The sequence below is a fragment of the Lolium perenne genome, chromosome 2 (genome assembly GCF_019359855.2).
Source record: "Lolium perenne isolate Kyuss_39 chromosome 2, Kyuss_2.0, whole genome shotgun sequence".
NCBI lineage: Eukaryota > Viridiplantae > Streptophyta > Magnoliopsida > Poales > Poaceae > Lolium > Lolium perenne.
In genome coordinates, this window is record NC_067245.2 from 103,272,539 (window position 1) to 103,282,965 (window position 10,427).

Genomic DNA, 10,427 nt, shown 5'->3' on the forward strand with positions numbered 1-10,427 from the left:
TGGGGGGTCGATCGGCACGGCCAAGGCTTTCCCGTTTCGGGAGGACCGGGCGGGTGGTTGGTTCGGTGCTCCCCGCGCCATGTGCCATGTGACGTGCGGGTCGTCGTCCCTCCTCTCCTCTCCACAAAAAGCCTATTTTAGAGCATCTCCAGCCGCGTCCCCCAAAGCGTCCCCCAAACCACACCGGATTGAGTGTTTGGGGGACGTGTTTTGTTCGTGCCGCGTTTGAGGGACGTCGCTCCCCAGCCGCGTCCCCCAAACGCCGCCCCCAAACATTTAAAATAATTTTTTTAACACATAAACCATTTATATCAAATGTAGCATATGAATAAAAATGTTTGCGAGGATTGTTTTCAAATTAAATTACAACAAACAATAAAACAAGTAATCAAATATAATAAATAGGGCTAGATGCTACATCAAGGTGCCACGGTATTTCCTTTGATCCTCCACAAATGCTCAACGAGATCAGCTTGAAGTTGCTCATGCACATTGCTGTCACGGATCTCTGCGTGCATGGCGAGAAAATCAGCAAAATCTGCAGGCAACTCATGATCAACCTCCGCGAGAGGGCCTTGACACTCATAGGAACCAACATGTGACCTAACATGATTCTTGCGGTCATCCTCGATGATCATGTTGTGCATGATCACACAAGCCTGCATCACCTCCCACATTTGGTCGTGAGACCAGCTTAGAGCAGGGCACCGGACAATGGCAAATTGTGCTTGAAGCACACCAAATGCCCGCTCGACATCCTTCCTGCAAGCCTCCTATCGTGTAGCAAAGTGAGAATTCTTCAGACCTGATGGATTCGAGATTGTTTTGACAAAAGTGGCCCATTTTGGATATATACCATCGGCTAGATAATAGCCTTTGGTATATTGGTGGCCATTGATCTCATAGTTGCATGGTGGAGCATGCCCTTCCACTAGTCTGCTGAACACCGGAGACCGCTGCAACACGTTGATGTCATTGTGTGATCCCGCCATGCCAAAGAAAGAATGCCAAATCAACAGGTCATAATCTGCCACGGCTTCAAGCACCACACTGCAATATCCATGACGCCCTTTGTATATACATTGCCAAGCAAACGGGCAGTTCTTCCATGCCCAGTGCATGCAATCGATGCTTCCAAGCATTCCAGGAAATTCTCTGGCAGCATTTTGTGCCATGATCCTTGCAGTCTCTTCCTCAGTTGGCCCTCTCAAGTAGTATTTGCCAAACTTTTCCACCACAGCTCGGCAAAACTTGTACATGCACTCAATGGTAGTAGACTCACTCATGCGAAGGTAGTCGTCCTGTGTATCGGCAGGTGCTCCGTATGCAAGCATCCTCATGGCGGCTGTGCACTTCTGAATGGACGAGAACCCGAGAACGCCTACATCGTCGACCTTGAGCTTGAAGTAGGGGTCGAACTCTCGAACGCCGTGGAGGATATTCATGAACAGGCCCTTGCTCATCCTGTACCGGCGCCGAAAATTGTCGGCATGTGTTGCCCCGTCGGCGAAGTAGTCGTTGTGCAGCATGGCATGCCCCTCCATCCTCGTCGGGCTTCGACTTCCTTCTTCCCGGCCTTGATCCTCCGCGGCGCGGCCTCTTCCTCTTCTCCGCCTCAGCGTCAAGCATGTCCTGGAGGGACGCGATGATCAGCAAATGCTCCCGCAGGTCGTCGTCGAACGCTTGCTCATCCTCCAGCAGCAGGGCAACCATCTCATCGTCGCTGTCCATGGCTAAAGCAAAATCAATGGTTAAAATTGCGCCGAGGCAGACGACGCAACAAACAGCGGCCAATCGCGCCTACCTGGCAAGTCGTCGAGCACCTTCTGTGCGCGGAGGTGGGGCGGATTTGACGGCGCGTTCTGGGACGCGCTGGCGACGCGGCGGCGGCGGCACGACCGGCGGGAGCCCCAGCCGCGACAACGGTGCCGACTCTCAGCAGAGATCAGACGCCCAAACGGCCGGGAAATCCAGCGGCGGCGGTGGGGTGGGAGGCGCGGGAAGGAAGGAGCGATGAGAAAAGAGGCGCGAACCAACGGTTTATGCAAATAGTCGCCGGCATGTGGGAGCCCACCTCGCTTTTCGTTGTGTCCGGCGTCCCCGGAGCGTCCCCTGTGGGACGGGGACGGGCTCGGGGCGCCGGACACCGTATCGGGCCGCGCCGGACAAAAATGGGCTTTGGGGGACGCGGCTGGAACGCTTTTTTTGTCCGGCGCGCCCCAAATCCCTTTGGGGGACGCTTTGGGGGACGCGACTGGAGATGCTCTTAACCCCTAATTTGTAGAGTTCTGCAAAATGAACCCTCAACTCTACACCCCTCTTCTTTATATATCCTTAACATGCGAATTCCGGTTTAAATCAAACCTTGAAACTTTTTCAACGGATGAAAAAATCCTAATATGTACATGCAGTTCTCCTGCATTGTTCGAAACAAAAATATCTTGGAACATATAATTTTCTACCCTTCATTGACTAAATTGCTAGACAACACTAGATATACATGCCAACACTGAGCCGACCCACCACGTTGGCAGCCACGCCGGCTAGATGGCACAAATTTAGATGACTAGGGAGCTCGGGAGCCCCTCCATGGAGTCTAGGGGCATGGCAACTTTCCACACAGCGCAGGAGCTAGCGAGAGGGGCGGCGCGACCGTGACAAGCGAGATGCGTGACTACTGGGAGACATGAGGTTCAAGTGAGCTCGGGAAGCAGGGTGGTGATTGTTAGCGTCCTGTGCCCATCTCCACACACTCGTGTCGCGTTCTATGTGTTTGGCGCATGCAGCCCAACCCACAACCATAGAGCCCTCTCCATCCCCAAAAGACCGGCATGATGGAAGGATGATTGCCCTCCCTTATAAGCTGCCTTAGCCCCCTCCCGCTAGCAAGGTGAGACTAAAGTTACTGGCAATGCTAGGTATCGTAACAGTGACTAGATCTAGCGGCGAAGGTAGCTATAACAACCACATGGGGAACTAGGAAGTCTAAGAAGACAGGCGGTGATCGGAGCGAAGCATGACGGGAAAGATTGTATGAAACAATGGAGAGATCTGGGAGGCTTCTTCATGCTCCACCAGACTACACGGGGCACCAAAGACGGGAGGTGAATGCTGGTGCACGGCGGCAGGGCCGAATCAACGGCTACAGTGCTCAGCCGACTGTGGGGAAGACGACGTCGATTCCTCCAGCTTGGAGGGTTAGAGTCGCAAGGTGAACTATAATGGACCTCTTCAGCCGATTGGTCTCCTCCCTCACGTCGATCCGCAGCTAGTGCCCTCGGGCAAAACGAATGAGAGAGGGAGAAAGATTGATCTGACATGTGGGCCCCCACTACCAATCAGAGTATCATGTAATAATGGTTGAATTTTCTCTTGCCCGATGCGCCAAACAACACTAGTGTTTGATTTAGAACGGGATTCGCAAGTTAGAGGTACAAACGACGGAGATTTAAAGTTCAAGATTAGTTTCACCTAAGGGCGTCTCCAGCGGCCCGACGTATTTTGGTCAGCAAAAATGATCACACGTATCCGTTTGCATTAGGTCGGGAATGTGGAAATGGCCTTCAGGCCACCATTGTCCGTTTTGCGTCTGGGGGAATGTTTTAGGAGTTTCACAAATGCATCACAAATAGATAAATTCTAGCCATATTTAGGCCATTCAAACCGCGACATCACTGGGCTGGAATTACACCTAAATGTAGTCAAATCCACAGTGAGCATAGTACAATATACGAATTAAAGTTTTGAAAGGGGCTCAAGAGGGCCATGGAGTCCATAGTGCTTACGGTGACGATATAAACACGGGCAGATCTCGGCTCGCTTCTTCTTGAACCATGAGTGTTGGTCGTCATCCATGTTTCTCAAGTCGGCAACCACGATCGTGGTGTCATCCCCCGACACTTGGCCTCGGCGTCAAGCCTTTTGGCATAGGCATCAAACCTTTGCACCTCTATGGTCTCTTTGGTGAGGTTGATGTAGATGGCAGCTGTGGCCTCGTTCTCCAGCCTTCTCTTCTCGTCCCACTTGGTCATGGCGTTTTGAGAGGCGGCAAACATCTTTTTCAACCTCTCGCTCAAGGCAAGGGATGAACCTTCGTGGGCGAGATTGGCCTTGGTTGATTGTTGGCCCTGGGACGATATGGAAGTGCATTTTGCCTAGGGGCATCATCTTCACAATCGACGAGGATCGCAACTGTGCCATTCTTGAGTGCTTCCTTGTAGGCTGTGTAGCTTATTTCCACTTGGGAGCCTCCTTCTGCCTGTTCCAACAATGGGCCATGTGGAAGCCCTTGCTCCACTTTGCCTTTAAATACTTCAAGGCCCAGGCCACCTGCAAATGCAAATTGTTAGGATTTGACAAGGTATGTATATAGATGGTATGGCGATTCTCGTCCCCTTACCACTACAATAATGCATGTGCCGCTCTCCGGATGGGTAAGGACATGATCGATCGCGGCGCAGAACTTGTGCGTCTCTTGCTTTATGTAGGCCCATCTCTTTTTGACGGATTATTCATTGCGATTGTTGATGATGGCGAATGGATTGTGAAGCTTCCTCTCATTGTAATCTTTGCTAACCTTGCGCCAATATGCTTGGCCTTTTTGCTGGGCTCCGTTTATGGAGTCTTGGTTGAGGGCGAGCCAAGAGATGCAGAGCACTTCATCCTCCTTGTGGGTGAAGCCGGAGGTCATATGTCCCTCCCCTTCTTCTTGTCACCGCCCATGCCGACACCGGTAGCCATGGCTTGATCAGGCCCCCACCGTGTCCTCGCCCTCGTGTTATCCCTCCTTGTCGGGGTACACGACCATTTGTTGTTGCATCGGCTTGGTGTAGAACAACTGGTCGTCCTCGATGTCTGCTTGCGTCCACATTTGTTGCATCTCCATCCACGTTTGGTGCGTCTCCGTCCATGGTTGATGTTTCTGTGCCGCGTGATCCCGTGTCTCCGACCCGACAACAAAGCCACCGATGTAGATCACCGCCTCAATTTCGTCCTCGTTGTGCTTCTCTTAGTAGGCCTACGAATCACTGGGCGTGAGATGATGATGGTGCACGATAAAGGACATGCGAGGGTGAGATAGAGAGTGTACCGGGTCGTCCATCGTCAGGCCGGGCGCTGTCATTTCTTCATACACGAAATTTGGAGGCCGCTTACCGACCAGGCCTGCAGAGCTGGAAGAGCATTGGCGATGATCTTCTCTTTCTTGATGTAGAGAATGGCCTCTGCCATGGTAGGCGAACCTCACATGCGCGTTGGCGTTCGCCTGCATTTGAAGGCCAGCATGGTGGCGACCACCCTCATGGCTTCGTCGGCCGCCTGCTGCTTTTGCTTCAGCTTCAAATTGGTGTGTCGGTCGCATCGCTTGGCGGCTTGGATGGACTTCTCCTCCCATGGCATCAGCTTTTTTCAGCATATTCGCCTTCTTATCATCGCTAGCGGAGGCGGCGCGCTTTGAGACCGCCATGGGGGCGGTCTCGCCGATGGCAGGTGCAATGACTGCGGCCGGTTCGTCACGTTGCAAGGCGGCGAGGCTCGGCGAGGCCGTCCATGGCTAGGTAGGGTTATTGCCTCCGCCCAAATACGATTTTTGGGAGCGGCAAGAGTGGAAGTGGCTTCTGTGCCACTGGCGGGCGGGCGATGTAGGACGCATTGGAGGACGTGCTGGGACAACTCGCAACATCCGTGCAGACGCATGTCGACCCCAAATTTGGGCCGCTTTTGCGTCCCGGGTAGACCAGTCATTATGTGTCGAGCCGCTAGGCTGAGGTGCAGATCTAGTTTTTGTGTGCACATATACAACCGTTCGCTTCGCGCCCGTTTATGTCGGACTGCCGGAGATGTTCTAATATCTACGAGTTAAGGGTTTAAAATACATTTTTGCCTCTCCTCTTCTCTTGTTGGGGATAGATGGACATGCGAGCGGGTGCTGCTGCACCACTAGTCGTGGTACACGTTGCCCTACGCAAGATATCAAGAGTTCAGAAGCCTCGTCTCATCATCAGGGTACGAGGCAGAACCGTGGCGGCTTTAGCATCCTTTGTGTAGTATAAAACTAGAGTATCCTTTTTCGAGTTTGAATTGAGTAGGTCATGGGGTAATCCATCCCAAAAGGGTATAAAGCCTGCCTCCCAACTTCGAACTGTCTTCTGTGCTACGGTCTGACTCTTGCCTATGCGTGTCAATTTGCCATTCACAACCGTACGTAACACGTTGCTACTACTTATCCACCTGCGCTTCTCACGACTTCTTTTCGTCCACTTTACACCAGGGCGTTTTCCGTTCCCATCCCGTAATAAAAGTGAGATGGCACGGTACTGTAACTATCTACTCCTACATTGCTGAGCAATTGAATCGACCAAAGAAATAATTAAGGAAATTAGCAGGTAAATGTGAGGGGAGAACACCGTGCTGCGGAAAATCTGGAATGGTTGACTAAATTTCAAGCAACAGACGACATGCATGTGCTCGGCCGCTCACGAGCCACGACGTCTTGAGCCCAACAAACAACACGATGTTTACGTACGGTCTATTCTAACATTCATTCTTTGATCAGTTCTCTAGGAAGAAACATCTTAGTATTTTAATCCACCGAAATAATTTAGCCATGTAGAACTTCCATACACGTCATGGCGCCGACTTCTTATTCCTAGAAATATCAAGTGCTCGTGACACAGATAGGCGCATATACGCCACCGCAAAGCGTATAGCAAAGATACTCCATAGGTACTCGGTTTCAATGATTCTCGTCGTGGTTAGTTTTAGTTTAAATTTGAATTAATCACACTAAGAATTATGGAACGGAGGGAGTACAAATTATGGAGTTCTCAGCTTTATGAACTCATGGCGTTGTCGCATTCAATATTGATGCTTTCAGATCAAGCTCCTTTTATTTTTGCAATGGTCAAAAACTACATATTAACTGACACTAAGTCAATCGTGCGTGGCGATTTGCCACATGGCAAGATCAGGATGAAAGTTGCCATCCCACCGTGCAATGCAAAAAATCATATGGCCACAGTTGCATCGCGCCAAGGGACGGGATTTCGAATGTACGCATGATAGAATTTCCGATAACAAAAATAAGAGAAGGATAATCCGGGATGACTTCAACCTACACAAGTCAATGGTGTGACACGAGCCTAGCTCTATGCGGTATGCATCGTAGAGCCAGGGAGTCATTGTAACTAAGAGCATCCCCACTCGTTGGCGCTCCCCACGCCCAAATCCGGCGAAATTTCCGTCCGGATTGGAGGAAGATTTGGCGTGGGGAGGAGTAGTTTCCCAGCCGCGTGCCCAGGCGAAGACGACGATGCGAGTTTGAAAAACGGAAACTTGATAAACTTCGGCTAAATTCGGGCAAATATAGACTAAATTTAATGATATTTAGACTAAAACGGGCGGAGTTAATACATAGAGGCCGAATTCGACTATATTTCGAATTCGGCTAGGGGAATTCAAATGCTAATTTTAAAACACGGCGCTCTACATGCCCAAACGGCGGTAGAACACCGTGTAGTCGTCGCCGCCGTCGTCGGAGCTGTCGTCCTCGACCTTCGGCACCTTCGGCGGCGCGGCCCGGCGCCGCTCTTGCCCTGGCCGGCGTCTCCCACCCCGGGGATGGCTTGTACCATTCGTCGTCCGAGGACTCGAGGTCGACGACGGGGCAACGACGCCGGATGGAGGCGTCGCAGACGGCGGTAGCGCGCGGCGTCGTCGGCGGCGGCGGTTGGAGCGGCGCGCGCGGCGAGTCGGCGTGCGGCGGCCGGGTCCATCGGCCGCCGCTGTCGCTCCGCCTCCTCGCGCTCCCACTCGCGCACGGACCACGCCGAGGTGGCGTCCTCGGGGAGGCGTTGTCGGCGGGCACCGGGTCGTTGAGCGACACGGCGATCGCCTCCGCCACGGCGGCGTCCTCCGCGCGCGCTTCGCCTCCTCCTCGGCGAGCCTGTTTGCGGCGGCGGCCGCGGCGTCCTCCTTTTTCGGCGCCTTCCTCTTCCGCCCAGGCTGGGAGGGTTGGTCGCGGATGACGAGGGCGCCGCTGCTGCGCCATCTGGTCGGCGGTGGAGACGCCGGCTCCTTCTTGACGCGCACCGGCGCCGTCGGCGCGACGTCGCCTCCTCCCTCTTCACCGGCGCCAAGGATGACCTCGGCGCCGATCTGGAAGACGACGAGCTGGCAGCCATGCGCCGTGGCTGCCAGACGTTTCCCCGGCGGCGGCTCGCCGATGCCCTCGATGGAGGGGGCATCGTGAGCACCGGGAAGTTTCCGCCCTCGATGTGATCGAGGACGGCCTCGAGTGTCCGGCCCGGCGCGCTCCACCAACGTCGGCGGCCCGCGGCGTTGTTGCGCGGAGGCGGAGGCGGCGGGCCGTCGTAGGAGGCGAGCTCCCGCTCCGACCGCCGCAGGAAGTACGAGTTCCATGCCGTGTAGTTGTCGGGGTGGTGGCGTGGCTCGGCGCGCTCCTCATCCGTCAAGGTCATCCGCGCCTCCTCGATGGCGACGTCGAGGGCGTGGCCATGAGGCGGCGGCGGGATTGGTACGCCGCCAGCACTAAGCCGCCACCCGCCGCCGGGAGGCCTCGTGTCCGGCGGGCAGGGGTACCCCGCCTGGTGGAGGAGGTGCCCCTCCCACGCGTGGAGCGACCGGCGGGGGAAGCCGTTGTTGGCTGCGCCTTCGTCGTCGTAGAACGCCATCGGGAGAGTAGAGGGAGAGTGGAGGGAGAGTGGAGCACGGGGTACGCCTCGCGGCGAGCGGACCGGCGTATATAGGCGCGGCTGGCGCTGATGATTAATGCCGCGTAGAATGCGACGCGTCCGCGGCGAGCTGACCGGCGGCAGCCTTTAGTGCGCGCAGAAGACGATGCGTGCGCGGAAGACGACGACATTAACTCGCCGCGTGGCCGGCGAATGCAGACCGGCGGCAGGCTTTTACAGCGCCCGGAAGACGATGCGATGAGGACGACGATTGGTTTCTCTCGCCGACAAGTTGGGGCCACCAGACGCGCGGGAAGTTTCCTCGGTGTTTCCCGCGCTTTCGTTTCGTCCGGACTCCCCGAGCGCTCCCCGGGGGGCCGGGGATGGCGTGGGATCGCCGGATGAATTTAGGCCCAAATCCGGACGAAAACGAGGAACCGGGGGCGCGACTGGGCCAAATTACGCCGTCCGGATGGAAAAAACATCGTTCGGGGGCCTCGTCGGGGAGACGAGTGGAGATGCTCTAAGGCCGGGGAGCATACCTGGCCTCACATCGACACCGAAAGCGTCATCACACGGTACTGTTAACAAGACCTTCAACGTTATCCAAACTGAGGCAGAGGCATTGTGATTGACTACTCTCCCAACAACTGTGTGTATCGCTTTGTAGGGAAACTAATCCTCACACGATCATAATTAAGAGTAAATATAGCAATATTATTTTAAATAGGAGAAACATGCTTTAAGATCACAACCTACAAGGTCAAACTAAAAATTTCTTAAGGAATAGATCGATCACAATTAACTTATTTTTTAATCAGGTGACGTCATGAAATCTCAGTTGCAAGCTATGATGTAATTCATGACTAACATAAATCACGAAGCAGTCCAACGATCTGGGGGTTACCCAATGGAATACCATGGTTACCAGTCGTTAACCGGTATCCCCAGTTTATCCTGCAAAAAATTCCAGACCATCTTAACTTGTTTCGAATTTGAGTTGGTTGGCTAGTCCAACCAAAACCATATTGCCCTGTTTGGTTGCACCGAATTGGGCTGGGAATTGGGGAATCTAGAATTGGGCCTCTAATTCTACCGTTTGGATGTGCCTAGAATCGTTGATTGGAAACGGTAGTCCAATTCCGCGTAACCCACGCGCGTGAGCAAACTAGGTAGCCTCAGTTTCCGAGCTCCCGACCTCGGAAACTCGCAGAATTGGCGAGCGAACCGGTAGCGAAGTCCTTCCCGACCCGCAGGAGAGCGCGACGGAGAGGCTCCCTCCCGGCGACAGGTACCTCCTCCCAGCCGTCCATCTTCCCTGCCTCTCCCTCCGTCCGGCCTCCTCTTTCCCGTGGCCTCCCTCTTCCCCGCCCTCCCCTTCCCTCCTTCAGCCCTTCCACCTGGCTGCACCCTCCCTGCCATGGCCAAACCCTAACCCTAGAACCGCGGCTAGGGGGGTGATTGAACGGCGGTGGGAGGTGGCTGAACAGCGGCGGAAGGTGGGGAACGACGGGCCTAGGGGAGCACGGTGCCCTCCCCTCTCCTCTGGTTCCACCACTAGGCTATTTCCATCAGGCATGTTCATGAACTTGTCATATTCATGTGTTTTTAATTTCGGATTTGCAGATTCTGTGGAGAATAACAAGTTGTGAGTCCAATTGAAGGTTTGAAATTCGTTTTATATATATACTCTATGATATTAGATATGAACTTGGGCAATATGCAAATGTGTTGTTC